We start from the raw sequence: 6,898 nt of genomic DNA, 5'->3' as shown, positions 1-6,898 counted from the left end.
CTTGAGAATGTAACCTAATTAAATAAGACCCAACAACCACGGACGGGACAGAAGGGGTTGTTTTTCACATTAACTAAGAGTTGCAGTCGCATCTCACGCGGTTGTAATAGGATTTGAAGCTTTTATTGCGGGACGGCTTGCAGGCACATCGGTGAAAATATTTGCGTGCTGTGGGAGCATTGCTCATTTCTTATTTATTGTTTGTTTTGTATATATTGTAATCAATTATAATTATTTATATATATAGGGAGAGATTATCAATTTTTTATTGTAATTAATATATATTATTTATCCCTTTATTATTTTTATAAGAGTCAATAATTCTTATTACTGCATAATTTTACAATATTATTTTTATTTTTAAATACACTTTTATTTATATTTATTATAAATTAAGAAAATCACATGATTGAAAACCAAAATAAAAAAATTAAGTATTAAAAATAAGAAATATTTGTTTTGATGTGAAAATAATAATAAAAAAATATTTTTCTTGTACTTTTTTTATTTTATAAGCATTTTCTTATAATCAATATATAAGAAAATTATTATAAAATGATAAAAAGTTATTATAAGAAAAATAGATGATAAATAAAATATTATTATAAAATAAATAATAAAATATTTTCTTGTACTTTTTACAAATAATTTTAAAATATTATAAAATATTTATTATAAAAAATGCTTACAAAAAAAATACAAAAAAATTAGTATTAATTTTTTTGTTTATATCAAAACGTATATTTCTTGCTTTTACTACTTAATTTTTTATTTTAATTTCCATTTATGTGATTTAATTAATCTAAAATAAATATAAATAAAAATATATTTGAAAATAAGAACAATATTGTAAACTTATTTTGTCATGGAGATTATTGTTTATTATTAAAACGGTAGGGGGTAAATGGTATATATTAATTACAGTAGGTGGGAAATTGGTAATCTCCCTATATACATGATAAGCAATGAATTATTATAGAACAATGTTCTAAAATACTAAAGACTATCTCCTCATCATGACAAAGTGATGTAACTATTAGTCAATAAGTCTGATGGATTTGATTAAAGAATTTATAAATTAAATTGTTTCATATACTAATTATTTAGAATAAAGATTTAATGCATTAAATCTCTAACCAATTAAATGTTGCCCTTGATCTTAGCCAGAAGGCCAAAAAAGTTGATTTAGGGATGGCAGTGGCGAGTTGGGTGGGGGTGGGGATGATGAGGCCTATACCATTCCACACTTCATTAAAAATTTCGCCTCCATTCCCCACTTCATCCCTCAATAAATTTAGTAGAGTGGGGACGAGGAATCCCATGTGGGGGATGATTTCCCGATCCTTGCCTCATTCCCCATTTACTTATTTTATGGTAGACACGGACAAATAATTTCAGTAAATTAAAAATTAAAGATTTAAATAAAATTATTACCATATTATAAAGTATCTAAATTATTTATAAAAATCTCTGAAAGATTGAAAAAATATCTTAAAATGATATTAAAATTGAAAAATGTTGGAAGAAAGCAGCATCTTAAGAAAGAAATGAAAACGTAACTATGTTTTACGGTTGAATAAGAATTTTAATATATAGTTTTCTTTTAGTTAAACTCTATTTCTAGTAGGTAAAAAGAAAAAAGAAAATTTATTAACCAACATTGTAATTGATAAAATAAAAATTATTAAAGAAAAATTAAAAAAATTCATATAGAAATCCAGTGCGTCGGCTACCATTTCCAAAAAAAGCGCGTTTTTACGTTCCTTTCCTTTTGCGTTCCACGGCTTCGCTAGCTCATGCAATATGTCGGTACTATTCCGTCAGCCAGTGGAGGTAACAGAAAGCTCGTGCAATCCTGATCTCCAGGTTGGATGTTGGGAACTCATTTGGAGTGATCTCAAAGAGTTTTCTATTTTCAGCGATTAAGTGAGGTATCTTCTGAAAATCAGATTCGAAGAATTTACTCCGAATAGTGAACAAACTACCCCAGGGCCAGGGAAAACTACCTCGTTAAGTTGGTTCAGGTTTGGCTTCATCCGGCATATGAGGACTGTACTTTCATTCGGCTCTATTTTTTGAAGAAAACGCAAGGCATTGGCAGTTTTTCTGTAATAGGGATTGGGGTGGGGGTGAGGTGGAGAGTACAAAACTATACCCCAATTATTAAGAATTTGGGGATTGTTTCTCCCCCATTGCTAAAAAATTATTTAAAATTCACCCCATTTGGTGTGGAGTTCCATGGAGCTCCAAACACGTGGAAGATTTTTCCATCCCTAAGTTGATTGATTCACACCTCATGGGAAAAAAAAAAGGTATTATTTTTAGTGGACAATAAGTCATATTAGACAAACTTAATCTGAAGAGTGCAGAATTTTGGCCAGGTCTTGATAGACATATGACTTACAAACTCAAGGTATCTTATAAGTCATAACCTATTTTTTTTTTTTATAAAAAAAGGCATTCTTACAAAATATTGCACAACGCTTACCTCAAAATTGTGTTTTAATGAAATAAAATTACAAAACTTTCAAACAATTTTAAAATTAATCATTTACATCCTTATTTGGATCTTGGGTTGAAAAATGTCCGCGAAAATGATATAAGAGCCAAGTTTTGGGTGGAAAATATAAAAATGGAAGAAACAATTGTTTATTTTATAAATAATGGAGAATATAATCTAATGATAGATAGTAATACAATTAAGGATAACTTAACTAAATATAGACAATAGTATTATTTAGAACAAAATAGATTAGACGATAAACAATTGGAACAATTGTATTTATCCCAAGCTCATGAATTTAAAATTGGAGAACTCATAATAATAAAGAATAAAATTTAAACATCGATCCTATTCTCATATTTAGGATTAGGAGAGAGGTGTACATAAATAATTTTTCATGGAAACAATGGAATATTAATTCTGTTGAGGATTATACAGACGAACTTGTGATTGATTATAGTAGATTTTTAACTATTAAGCAAAGAGATGAATACAATTGGAATAATAAAGGATCATCAGTAAATATATCCTTCTAGCAACATGCTGATAGGATACAAAGATTTAATTATGTACAAACTTGGTGCTATATACATAAAGGATTAGAAGAAAACAATATTCCTAAGGATATAAGAAATATTATATGTCACAAATACTTGTTAGAATATAATGAAATATTATGCAGATAGTACTATGGATAAATCATTGAACCATTGATAATTTCACAAAATATAGAAACCAATAAATTTCCATCTTCTAGTTATAAGCATAGAGGATTTACTTATGGAAGATTTCAACCATTCGATTTAGTAAATGATTTTGATATGTGGGGAATAATAAGTTAAATTGAATTTTTCTATATTTATTAAATAAATTAGGAAATTCTAATTTAACCATAAATGATATAGAAAATGCATATGAAATACTTGAAATTAAAAGCTTTAATACTGAAAATATAAGACAAGTTAAAATTGTTAGGAGATCAAATGAGTGAAGAATTTGATTCAGTCAAACAATTAATAAAAGACTTCAAAATTGAAGATCAAGATAGATTGAAACAGGAAATCGTTAATGTCATGAAAAAAAATCAATTAAAGATAAATTAAATAAGATAGAAATTCAATTACATAAAATTGAAAAAATCATTGAACAACTTGGTAATATGTTTGCAATAAGTATAAATGAAAAATTACAAAAGGATTGAAGTACAAAAGATTCATAACAATATCTTATGAAGAATCTGAATTCGATGAGGAAGAAGAAGTATTTATTAATTTACAAGAAATTGAAAGTAAAATAGAACATCTAAAAATGAATGAATTAAAGGTAAGGGTCTTTGAACAGGGAGAATCTAGTAATAGAGCTTCCTCTGCTAGGGAAGAAATACCAACTCATGAAAGACTACAAGGTCAATATTTTAAGGTTGACAAACCTAAAAAAGAATATAAAACTCCAAGAGGATATAGAGAAAGACCAATCAACCATGATGAAGTATTGTTAGATTTAGACTATGTCAAAGATAAAGATAAAACGATTACTGCTTGAGTTAAATTTATGAAAATGACATTTGCATTTAACAAAATAGATAGAAATAATGGTATAGAATTCCTTAAAACTTTTTTTATAGGAATAGTGTCACATTGGTTTATGGGATTAAAGGATACCGACAAAAATAAAATATCATATGGAGAAGATAATGATCAAAACAAAAACCTTGGATCAAGTCTTAAATAGATTTGAAAATTAAATAGAAAAGAATTCTTAGGAGAAGATTGGGAAATTGATTTTCAATAGGAAATAAAAAGAAAAAAAGAATAGAAAATGTAATGAAGTTAACTAGGCTTGAAATATGTAATATATGATATCTAGAAGAATATACATGCAGCTTCGAAGAATTATATTATAAATGTGAATTTGATAAAGATGAAAATACCATATGCTATTATAATGATTTATATTTTATAAAGATACCAGATCCATGGGCAAAAAAGATTATGTTAGAATATAACAAGGAATATGGAGATACAACAGAAATTGATACCCTAGGAAATAGGATTAGATTTGCTCAAAATAGAATCAGTGAATGGTGTGCCGAAATAAGAGATAAAAGGCTTATGAAAAAGCAAAATCAAAGATTATGTTGCTCTAAGTTAGAAGAACCACCAAGATTGGGATGCTCAGATAAAACCCATAGATGTAAGAAGAAATTCAAAAAGAAGAAATTCTTTAAAGCCAACCAGAAATATTATAAAAAAATAAATATAAGAAGAAATTCTACAAGAAAAATAAATTTAAAAGAAGATCTAAGACCAATGCACCTAAAAAGTGCAAATGTTGGTTATGCAATGAAGAAGCGAATGAATGCTCTAAAAAGAAGAAAGCAAACATAAAAATGTTTGAGGATTGCAGCAATTTAGAGTTAATCATAGATAATGAAGATATTAGTGAAAATGATAGTATATATTATCTTTCTGAAGAAACTTTAAGTAGCTTAGATTCAGATTCAGAATGAGCATAGAAGAATTAGATAATAAAGATTTATATCAGGATGAAGAATTAGAAGAACAAGGTTCTTTTAATAGAGAATTGATCTTTGATAAAAAAAAAATACCTCAAGATTAATAAAAAGGGATTAGAATCATCCATGACTTCAGTCAATAAGTTAGCACAAGGAATTGCTAACATGATTAAAAGAAAAAATATAATTGATTTCAATGTTACTGTGCGAGAGGAACCTATTGAAATTAGGTATGCCAGGGGAAATAAAAATATACCTTTATTATTAAAATCTGATATAGAAGATAAAATCAGTAAGATAAAATCCAATGATAGACTTAAAATTGGATATGTTCATGTTGGAGGAATCCAGGTCATGATAAAAGCTCATTTTTGAGAAGGAATATATTATCCAGTAAATTTAGTAGTACTAGATAATAGAAAGAAAGATCGAAAACATACACTCCTTGGAGTAATACAAGAAAACTTAAGTTATAAAAAAATTGATATTTAAGATATATCCCAAATATTGTATAAGTTTTAGAGACAAATATAAATAAGACATTAACTTTATACCATGAGTTTAAATACTTTGATATAATGCATGATGGATTTTATCCATATAGCATAACATATGCCATAGATTATGCATTAACAAATTTAGCAAATAGTGAAATGCTTGCTGATAAAAATTTTATTGAAATTGATAAATTATTGAACAAAGTTGGAAAGATACAATCTCCTGAAACCTTGAGAGAAATAGATTTACCAGAAGAATGGGAAATGGATCTAAGTAGTTAACCTACTTTGCTTAGGGGAAATACTACTAAATCCATAGAATATACTCCAGAGGGAATAATCATCATAGAAAATAGAAGATCAATCTCTATACCCAAAAGGGAATCAGAATTAAGTAGAATCCAAAATTTTACTGGATGTAGCCATCTTGTGATACCACCATCACATGAAATATTAGCCACAGTTAGATAAAATAATCAAAATCTAAAAAAAAGATTGAATATAATAATAGAAAATCATGTCGTGAGACTTTTGCTATCCTTGATATACGAGCTGCAAAATCTTATTTTGATGTCAAAATGATTAAATATTTAGAAAGAAAGATTCAAATTGAACCTCATACATATGTATGGTTTAATGGAGAAAGAAAGACATTAAGTCAGTATTGTGAAATACCATTAAGAATAAAAGGAATAAAAAATATCTTTTCTTTTTTCATAGACCCAAATTATGAAATAGAAATAAGTGCTTTATTATAGGAATGAACTTTCTTTAGAATTTCTCTCCTTATTGCATAGGAGATTGAGAAATAAGCATAACAATTCAATGGATTAAGTAAATCATATCAAGATATGACTAATCCTTTTATGGTCTATATAATAGTGATTATACCATATTATAAACATAAGCTAGAATGGTTTCATGCTTTAATTGATACTGGTTCGGGAGTTAGTTTAGCTAATTACAGGATTTATCCAAAATCATATTAGAAAGATTATAAGCCTTTAACGTGACAACAAATAAATGGTTAATAGATCACCTTAGGGATATATAGGATTAAGACTTTAATCTAAATTGAAGACTATATCCTAAGTATCCCTATATTATGGTCTTATGATCATATAGGTGCAGATATACTTTTAGGAGATAGTTTCATTCGTCAGTTCATTTATATAATGACTAACGAAATCATTACTCTTACGACACCATGTAATCATTACATTACTACCCCAAGGATTTATAGCCCTATTCGGCGAACAACTCGAAAATTACATTTTTGACACAACCAGTGTGGTGATTACACTACAAAAATCAATCAAATCGTATCAGATTATGAAAAAATTTTAGAAAAATTTGATAAAAATTTTGGTGAAAACTTAATTC

This window comes from Citrus sinensis, chromosome 2 (genome assembly GCF_022201045.2).
Source record: "Citrus sinensis cultivar Valencia sweet orange chromosome 2, DVS_A1.0, whole genome shotgun sequence".
In the NCBI taxonomy this organism is placed as follows: Eukaryota; Viridiplantae; Streptophyta; class Magnoliopsida; order Sapindales; family Rutaceae; genus Citrus; species Citrus sinensis.
The sequence above is the reverse complement of the archived record's forward strand: the minus strand, read 5'-3'. Positions refer to the sequence as shown.